This window comes from Molothrus ater, chromosome 17 (assembly GCF_012460135.2).
Source record: "Molothrus ater isolate BHLD 08-10-18 breed brown headed cowbird chromosome 17, BPBGC_Mater_1.1, whole genome shotgun sequence".
NCBI lineage: Eukaryota > Metazoa > Chordata > Aves > Passeriformes > Icteridae > Molothrus > Molothrus ater.
In genome coordinates, this window is record NC_050494.2 from 1820105 (window position 1) to 1829453 (window position 9349).

A 9349-nucleotide genomic window follows, 5' to 3' on the forward strand; every position below is an offset into this window, starting at 1 on the left:
TCTTCCTGCATGGCTTCCTTTTCAGTGTCTAAGTGTTGCATTCTCTCCTGCTGACTTTGCATGTTGAGTGCATGCAATTCATTCTCCTTTTCCATATATCTCATCTGCTGCTGGTACAATTCCCTTTCATGCTGCCAAAACAGGGAGAAAAAGGGTCACTCATTCCCTCTCTCACTTTGCTTTTCATACCAGATCTGCACTCCTGCTGCAGGGGCAGGCACAGGCTGCCCCTCTCTCTCAGCCTCTCAGGATGCTGCAGAGCTTTGCTGGGCCCCCCTCCCCTTGATGCTGCATCTTTCCCAGCTCACTCAGCCCATCCCAGCTTCCCTTCTGCCCTTGCCTGACCTCCTGCAGCTCCACTCCAGGCCTCCTTTGGGGAGGAGCTGCCAGAACTGCAGCCAGGATTTCAAGTGCCCGCTAAGCAGGATTCAGGCAGTGCCACGAGGATGTGCTCTCCATCAGGGAGGAAGGGAAGAGCAAACAGCCGCAGCCTTTCATTCCCTGGGGCTGGGCTGACAGCAGTGCTTTTCCACCTCTCCTGTGTAGAGTTCCCATGGCTCCATGCCCCAGAGCCCCACTGCCCTCTCTGGCAGCAGCAATGGCCAGATCAGTCTGTCATTCTCTGCTGCCACTCAGGACCAGTTCTCCCCTTGCAGCCACACGTCCTGCTGGGGATCAGACCTTGGCTTTCCTCTCCTCTCTCCCCACTGGCTGCTCTCCCATGGCCAAGGCCAAACACCTTTCTATTAACAGCAAACTTGGGACTCTCCCCTTCATTCCAGATCCAGATAGTTAGAAATCTGAACACGGCAATGGACACCAGGAATTCCCCAAACCATGCAATGTCAGTAGGGACACTGAGGACATTGAGAACTAAAGGTTCAAGGGCACAGAAGCCCAGCATGGAGGAAAATCAGCAGCCTCAGCATTAACTGGCTTTGCCATGACTACAACATCTTCTCCTCCTTATTCAGAAGAATGCAATTAGAAAAGTTTAACTGGGAAAAGGTGCTCTTTAGAACTATGAACACAAGGCCCAAACATAGCTAGGAAATGGCCCTTTGTGGCATCTGCCAATCTCACCAGCACATCCTTCCTTTGCTTCTCCAGGATTTCTAATTTCTTCTTCAGAGATGCCACCTCCTGACGAAGAGCCACAGCCTCTTCCTGCCTTTCAGTGGCCTCCTTCTCCAGAGCAGATTCTCGAGAAATGTGCTGGACTTGCTCCTTCCACCAATCTGCAGCAGGAAAGAGGAAAGGAGAAGGATAAAGAGGCAAGCAAAGCAAAGGCAAACTGATGTGCATCCTGCAGAGACAAGAGCACTGTCTTCTCTACCTGCCTGTGGTTGCCAGGCCCTAAGCCCACAAAGGCTCATAAGCTGACAGAAATGAAGGAAACTTCCAGGCAGAAAAAAAGGCAGGAATGGAAGGGGCAAGGTTCAGAGGGATAGGAGAGTGTGTTTGGCCTTGTGCAGAGTGAGCAACTCAAGAGAGACAAAGCACAGGGGATGCCTGTGCAGCCCTGCTCCAGAGAGGCCAATAGCCTGGAGGCTCTGGCAGGGCCTGGAGTTTGGGGGAATGGAGCTGAGGCATCCAGCTACAGCTCCTCAGCTGGTGAGACAGCATGGGGCAGTGAATGGCAGAGGAGAAGCTGTACCTTGCTCACTTTCATCCAACTCCTTCTGCAGCTCCCGGTTGCGGGCTCTGAGGTCATCTCTCTGAGCCTGTGCCTTCCTCAGCTCCAGCTCCACAGCCTCACACTGTATGGCCAAGGCAAGAGCTTTGTCATCAGAGCTCTGGAGCTTCACACGCAGCTCAGACACCTCAGCCTGCAGCACGTGCACAGAGTCCCTCAAAGAGCGTTCTCCTGCTCGAGACTCCTCCAGCTCCTTCAGCAGCTGCTTCTGTTGATTTGCCTGGGAAGCCTCCATCTGCAGCACTGCATCCTGCAGGGCCCGGATCTGGAAGATGGATGCACAGAGCCTCAGGGACAGGGCTGCTCCTGAGGCAGCAGAGTGGGCCGCAGGGAGAGCAAGGAAGGAGAAATTACTTCAAGGCAAACCCAGAAGGCACAGAAGCAAGGATGCCAATGGAGGCAAATGGAGAGAAAACAGGGAAAGGGAGGCAGTTGGCATCCTTGGGCTGCAGCTCTGAACAGCGGCTGAACTGGCTGTGCTGGAAGTGCCCTGCCCAGCCTGCCACAGCCACCTCTGTGTCCCCACATTGCTCAGTGCCTGGCACAGGCACCGACTCTGTCTGGGACAACACTGCCAACAGAGGGACAGAGAAGATCCAGAGGAGTCTGCTGCTGCTTCTCCTCCCACATTTCCTGCTGGGACCCGGGAGAAAATGGGGGGGGAAGACTTCTGCAGCAGACACCAGATCCAGGCTCAGCCTCAGGGTGCAGCAGCAGCCCTGGGCAGAACACGGCAGCTGTGGATGCTGCTGGCAGGGGAAAGAGGCTGGGGCCTCCAAAGCAAAGGTGCTGTTGTGTGTCCCTGGAGAAGAGGATGCCACTGCACAGCTTACCTGTGTGTTGAGCTCCCGCAGTTGTCCAGCACGGTTTGAGGAGAGCTGTTTGGCCTGCTGAAGAGCAGATTGACACTGAGACACCTGATTGTTCAGTGCCAGGTTCTGTTCTTCCAGTGTCATGAGGCACACATTCTTTTCCTCCAGAGACAGAATCAGCCTAGAAGGAAAGCAAGAAACTCATTACTAAATGATATCACATTTTATCAACTCTTAGGACTCGCACCACCTCAGGGGGAAACTGCTCTGCCTGATGAGGTTTCTCTCAACAACTTGGCTGTTTAGACTTGACTGTTCCCCCTGCAGTCCCAGCCCAGCATGTGCCTACACTCTTTTGTCCCTGAAAGAACAGTGAGCTCCTGCCTCCATGCCATATGTTCTTTCTGAGATGGGAATGTGAATACAAACCTAACAAAGTCTTGCAATGAAGACATTAGGGGAGAGGAACAATTTTCTTCAGACTAACCAGGCTCCAAAGCAGGGAGGCTTGGTCAGCATGGAAGAGACATTTCCTTCACCCATCTTACACATCCAGGTAGGAGGAGCAGCACCCTAGAGCCAGGGCATCTCTGGCAAGTTCCCTAAGATTTACCAGCACCCATCCTACTTTCAGCTGGAGAAACAAAGGCCAAAGGGGCAACTGAGACTTGGAGCATAACCTGATGGAAGATGCAGAAGGCTCCAGGCAAGCAGGAGTGCCCTGCCTTTGCTTTGTCTTCTTCTTGGAGGAAGAATCCTGTGGCACTTAAACCTGGCAGGATTTGATCAGCTACATGAACCCCCCATAGCTTGGTCCTGTTTCTTGCATTCTTTGCACAGTCAGAAATGCCTGTGACTGTGCAGGGTGGCAGGGACCCTGCTTGACCCCCTGCAGGCAGCGGGGGACATTTGATGAGGAACCATGCAACAGAGACCTTCTGGTTTCTGGGCTGCCTCCAAGGCCAAGCTGGCCTAGAGCAGCAATCAGGGCCTTAAGATGGTTCTGCCCAGAAAAAGCATCAGATGCCAGGCTGATCCAGACCCCAAAGGCTTCAAGTTACAGGACCCAAGGTGGAGCTGATGGATGTATGCAGCTCCTTACAGTGCATCTTGGGCAGTGTCAACACAACCACCTAACAACACAATAACCCCTAGAGGGAAAGGGCTTCCCCAAAAGCCCTTGTCTTCAGAAGAACTCTATCTGAAGGCTTGAAAGGAAAGAAAATGAAACTCAACATCCAGACAATGAGAAGTGTCTGCACGGAGAGTTAAAATCAGCCACTTATAAAATGATGCCAGAGCCCCTGGCAGGTGCAAAGATGGCAAAGAGGGAATCCATTCACCACATTGCAGAGTCCCACAGGCTTTCATTTACCTGGCCTTTTCCTTCTCTAGGGCATTGATGGAAGCCTGCAATTCTGAATTTTGCGGTGCCACTTCTTCCCATTGACTCCTTTCCCTCTCCAAGTACTCCAGATGCTCTTGCAGCTCCTTGTTCTGATGTTGTGCCTCCTCCAGCATCTTCTGGATCTGCTCAATCTCCAACAGCTTCTGCCTGGACTCTTCCTGGGCCTCCCTCCCCTCTTGCTGGGCTCTCTGCGCAGTCCTTTCCTGGCACTCTCGGGAGGCTGCCAGCTGAGATGTCAACTCGGCCACCTCCAGTCAAACAGAACAAAGCAGTCAGAGGCTACAGCCACAGCTGCTCACACTCAGCCACAGCACAGGCTGCGAGCAAAGGTAAAGACAACTTTCCACTCCTCCCTGTTCTGAGAGCACCAGATGCACAAAGGACATGGGCAACTTGTTTCAGTCTCTAAGTGGCCCACCAGCAAGGGCACCTGAGAAAGCACCTGCCAAAGCAAGGCTAGCAAGAAGAGGCCAGCAGGAATCCATGCTGCTGCTTGCTGGCCAGCAGCACAGAGGACTAGCCCAGCTGTCCAGAGCAGCAGCTGACATTCAGCAGAGCACTGAGTGGCCTTCAGAGCAGCTGCCATGGAGTCCCCAGAGCACGAGACAGCCCCAGGGCTCACCCCAGCAGCTGCTGCTCTGCCATGGAAAAGCAAGAAGGCCACAGACCCCTCGCTGCATGACTGCAGTGCCACTGCTCTTTCACTCACCTGCTTTTCTAGAGCCTCCCTCTGCTCAAGGAGGAGATTCCTTTCCTCTTTGAGGCCTTGTAGCTCTTCCTTGTGCCTCCTCTGCGCTGCCTGGGCTTCACTGTGAGCTTCCTGCAGCTCATCTTGCAGATTTGCCTTGATGGTCTGGCAACAAAATACAGAGCAACTTCCTGGGACCTGCCCTCAGGCTTAGCTTTTTCCACTTGCTGCCTCGAAATCCCATTCCCTCAGCTGCTTCTTTTGGCTGCTCTAGCCAGCTCTGCTTCCACTGCAAGCCTTCCTTCCTGGGGCTGAGCTCTGGAGCTTACCAGGCTCTGTGCTCCCAGGGCCTGAAGCAGCCCTTGCTTCCTCAGTCCCAGGAGCTGCCTTTTGTGCCCTTGTCACTGCCCTGCCCTCTGTTGCCTGCCTACTCACACTTACCTGCCCCTTCTCCTGCTGCTCTGTCACCTCCTGCCTGAGCTGCTGCACCTGCTGGCGGGCTCGGCTGAGCTCTCCCTGAGTTTGGAGCAGGGCCTCTGATAAAGCACTCTTCTCCTTCTGCTCTTCCAGCAGGACCTGCACAGGAGGAAAGAGCAGAGGGCTTCACGCTCCTCCTGCAACATCTGTGTGGCAAGGGGCAAAGACTGATGGGCTCACGTGCTCTCAGAGCACTTGGCTGCTGCTCCCTTGGCCACTGCCTGCCCTGGGGGAGACACAGCTTCCCAGGAAGTGACTTAAAACACAGCCCAGAAGACATCTCTGCGTTACTGTTCAGAAATACTCCAGGCAAGCCTTTTAAAAGATTTTTCTCTTGTCAGCATTCCTGCTGCACCCTTCCCATGCCCACAAAAGAAAAGTCCTACAAACTCACCTTGGCCATGAACATCTACCAGTACACACCAAAAGGGGAGCAGAAGGAGAACAGTGAAGATACCCTGAGGTGCATCTTAGAACAACAGAGCACAAGAGCAGCACAAAAATCTCAGCTGACAGCTGATGTTTCTGCCTGGCTTCCTATGAGAGGGCTCATTCCTGGGGCCAAAGACAGCCCCGTTCAGCTTTCACCTCCCCTAATTCAATGCAGGAGACACGGAGGGCATGCTCCACACAGCCCCATATCCTGCCATCTCCCACAGCTCCAGCCTTGCAAAAAATCACACCAGCTCTCCTCTCACAATCATTACCTCTTGCTTGGCATTTTCAAATCTCTTTAGCTCTTCTTGTTGGGCCAGCAGGGTGGCAACTTTCTGCCTCATCTCAAACAGCACCTTCTTGTGCTCCTGCTCTCTCTCTGCCTTCTCTTTTTCCCATTGCTCCAGCGTCTCCTCCATCTCTGCACGGTGCCTTTCACGCTCACTTGCCTGAGGAGGGGAGGAAAAATTTGCAAGATGAAGCCCCAGGCAAGCTCCTGGCTGAAAGATGTGAAGCTCCATCCCTCCCACAACCCCCAACTGGAAAAGACAACAGCACTGGCTTTCTGCACTCGAGAAGCTGTGTCCTGTCAGGGAATTCAAAAGGAGGCTCAGCAGGTGCAAGAATCACAGACTTGTGGAATCTCTTCTGCTGGCAAAGACCTTCCCAAGCACTGAGTCCAAGCACTCAGAGGAGGAGGTGTCACCTTCCCCTCTCTGATGCCCCAGTCACAAGGACTGAAGGACCAGTGACAAGGGGCCTGTTCCATTTGCTTCCAGCCCAAAGCTAATCCCTCTGTCCACCATGGAAGCACAGCGAGAAAGGAAACGAGTTCCCACGCCTGCAGCCAGCAGCACTGTTGGCATCTGCTCCACGCTGGCATCTGCTCTGTGGCAGGTGGCACTCGGGGATGATCCTGCCCTGGGCTGCCACGCTTTGGGTGGGCACTGCCCAACCTGCTCTGGAACTCCTCTTACACCCTCACTGAAGCCATGGCTGCATTCACTGTCCCAGCACCATCCTGGGGGCCTTCACGCTCCTCCAAGTCTCAGCTGCTGGCTCTGCTGCCCGGCCCAGCAGCGGGAGGCCTCTGGCAGAGGATTGCTGCCCTTTCACACCCTCAGCCTCTGCTTGTGCTGCACCAACCCACAGGGCTGGCTTGGACAATTCAGAAGCATATTGTCCCCTACCAGGTCTTGCAGGAGCTTCTTTATTTCCAGTTGCTGAGCAGTTCCCTGAAGCCTGAGGCTTTCCTGATGCTGCTGCTCTGCCTGCAAGGGCTGTTGAGCTGTGTCTTCCTGTTCTTGCCTCCTGAGAGCTCTCTCTGCTTCCAGCTCACCTTGCAGGCACTTCACTTCTCCTGCAAACACGACCAACAGCAACAGTCAGGGTCCTGACTGACTTTACTGACCACAGGCCCTTTCAGTGCCTCCAGCCCCACCACTCCTCAGAAGTTCTGTGGACAGAGACACCTTTACAGGGTGCTCAGCTTCTCTAGTCAGGTGCAGCACCACAAACAAAGCACACAAGGTTCTCACCTTCTATCACCTCTTTGTCCTGTGTGACTGTGAGCACTTGAGCTTCCAGATGGTTCCTGGTGATCTCCAGCTGTGATATCTGCTGCTGAGCAGCAAACAGCCTGGATTGCAGGCTCTCCTTTGCTGACCTACAATTGGCAAATATGGACAGACATGAGTTGCTTGCTCCAGACACCCACAGCCGGTTCTTCCAGGACAACGTGGCTCAAGATCCCCACGCCTGAGGATGCAAAATGGCTCAGCTGGAAACTCGTCCAGAGAAGGCACATCTGGGCCATTTCCAGAGCAGAGCAGGGCCTCTGAGGGACTGCCCAGGCCTTCCTTATGGCCTGCCATAGCACAGACAGCCCAGCCCAACTTGGCCTCAACAGCCAAACCTTCACTTGCTGCTTCTGACCTATGACTCTGGGTAGCTGTGCCCAAACAGGCTGGAGCAACAAGCAAAAGCCCAGCCCCTGCTCACAGCCCTTCTCTCATCAGCACTTCCAAGCTGCTCCTCAGGGAGACAGAACAGACTCTTGTCCTGGCTGACTCCTGACTTTTTAATGCTCTTGATAATGGACATAAAGGTACATCATCTTCCAGACACCCGCTATTTAACGAGGCTTCAGAACTACTTTGCAGATACAGTAAAATCTCATGGTCATGGCAGCACCTGTGAAAAATCAGATCACCCTTTTGTCTGAACAACAACTACCTCGATGCAGAGACTGCAGTTTCAACTCTTGCAAGGTCCAGGAGTAGACTTGCTGCCTTTATTTGAGTGTTGCTGAACAAGCAGGCAGTAGCCCAAGGGACTTGTCCTTCTTTACACAGTGAGAGGGACCATGCAAAGGCACCTTGGCAGGTTTGGCAGCTGGGTGCCCACCAACAATCAGCAAGAATGCCCAGAGGCTGTTGAGAACTCCAGAGAGCTTTCCCTGCTGCTCTCTAACCAGCTCTACATCCTGTCCCACACTTCTCAAGAGTGTGCTTGGAAGCAGAAATGCCTCAAGATGGTCAGCAGGAGCCTCTGGCTTCACCCTGAATGGCAGCGTGCTACTCCCAACGTGCCAAGGTAAGAGCCTGGAATGCTGAAGATGAAGCCTCCTGGTCTGAAGATCAGGATCATGTCAAGCTACTCGGAAAGGAACGAGGGATGTTCAATGCCCAGAACAAGGAAAAAACCCAAGAGAAACTTGAGGTTTCACTCAGCATCTGCATGGCTTAACTACTCCTCAGTTCAGGGCTGGCTGGATTGCTTTTGACATCCCACAGGAGTGTGCTCGGCAGCACAAACAGGAGCCCAAGGCTGACGAGAGCTTTGCTGGCTTCACATGACAGAAAATAACCTTCACATTGTGGCATTTATATTTTTTCCTTGAGACTCTTCCATATTGTGTCCACGGAATGTAAAACCATCTGAAAAGTTTCAACTCCCTGCCTTTACCTGGTCTCCTCCAGCTGCCTGGCAAGGTCTTGTCGGAGCCACTCGGTGGCTGCCAGTCGGCCCTCAAGGTCAGCCTTCTGGGCCAGCAGCTCCTCCTCTCGCCACGCCTGGGCCACTTCATGTCCTTGGTCAGAGGATTCCTGGCTCAGCAGCTCCAGAGACCAGCTCGATGACTCTTGCTCCTGGGAAACCTGCAAGTGGGACAAGGTACAGCTGGAGCCCTTCCTTGGGAGCCCTGTGCAGAGCCAGCCAGTGCCACCTCACAGGCAGCCAGAGGACAAGGAGCACCTGTGCTCTGGCCTCAAAGTTTCACAGCATCTGCCCCATGCAGCTCTGATAGCCTGGCCTGCCAAAAGCCTCTGGCACTGTTCCCTTGGAAGTGCTGTGGCAGGCCCTGCTGCCTTGCCTAGGCCCAGACAGCTCCTTCCCAACAAACATCCCTACTCCAAACTGAGTTGCCACCCAAAACCACTGCACCTTCCAAAACGGCCAATACAATTTACTCTAAGCACCAGCTGTGCTGAACATTTTCAGCCATTAATCCAAAACTCAACCGGCATTAGTCCATCACTCTGCTCACCGGCTCCATTCCTTCCCACACCCAATCCAAACCCCCATGTATTGCCTCCCCTTTTGTGGGCACAGGAGAAGCAGCTCCCCATGCCCAGCTTTTGGCCTGGAGCTGGTTTGAACAGCAAGCTCCAGAGCTGGATCAGTCATTCTGGGTGTGCCAGGAATCAATCTGGCTGTCAGTGGCCTCTGGCTGCAGCCACGCAGACAGACAAGGCTCTTTACCCAAGCTGGCCTGCACTGACAGGGATAGATACACACCTCTTCATGGGAAACATCAATGAAATATTTCAGGG

General features: G+C 53.7%; 1 long non-coding RNA gene across 1 annotated transcript; it reads right to left on the reverse strand.

Annotated features, from left to right (window-relative positions):
- Positions 1-4080: 4080 nt before the first annotated feature.
- LOC118694776 (uncharacterized) lies at positions 4081-5152 on the reverse strand. The gene is made up of 3 exons (XR_004981468.2): positions 5046-5152; positions 4626-4769; positions 4081-4164 (listed from the first exon to the last, which is right to left on the reverse strand). It is a non-coding gene; the product is annotated as an uncharacterized LOC118694776 (long non-coding RNA).
- Between the last annotated feature and the right edge of the window lie 4197 nt (positions 5153-9349).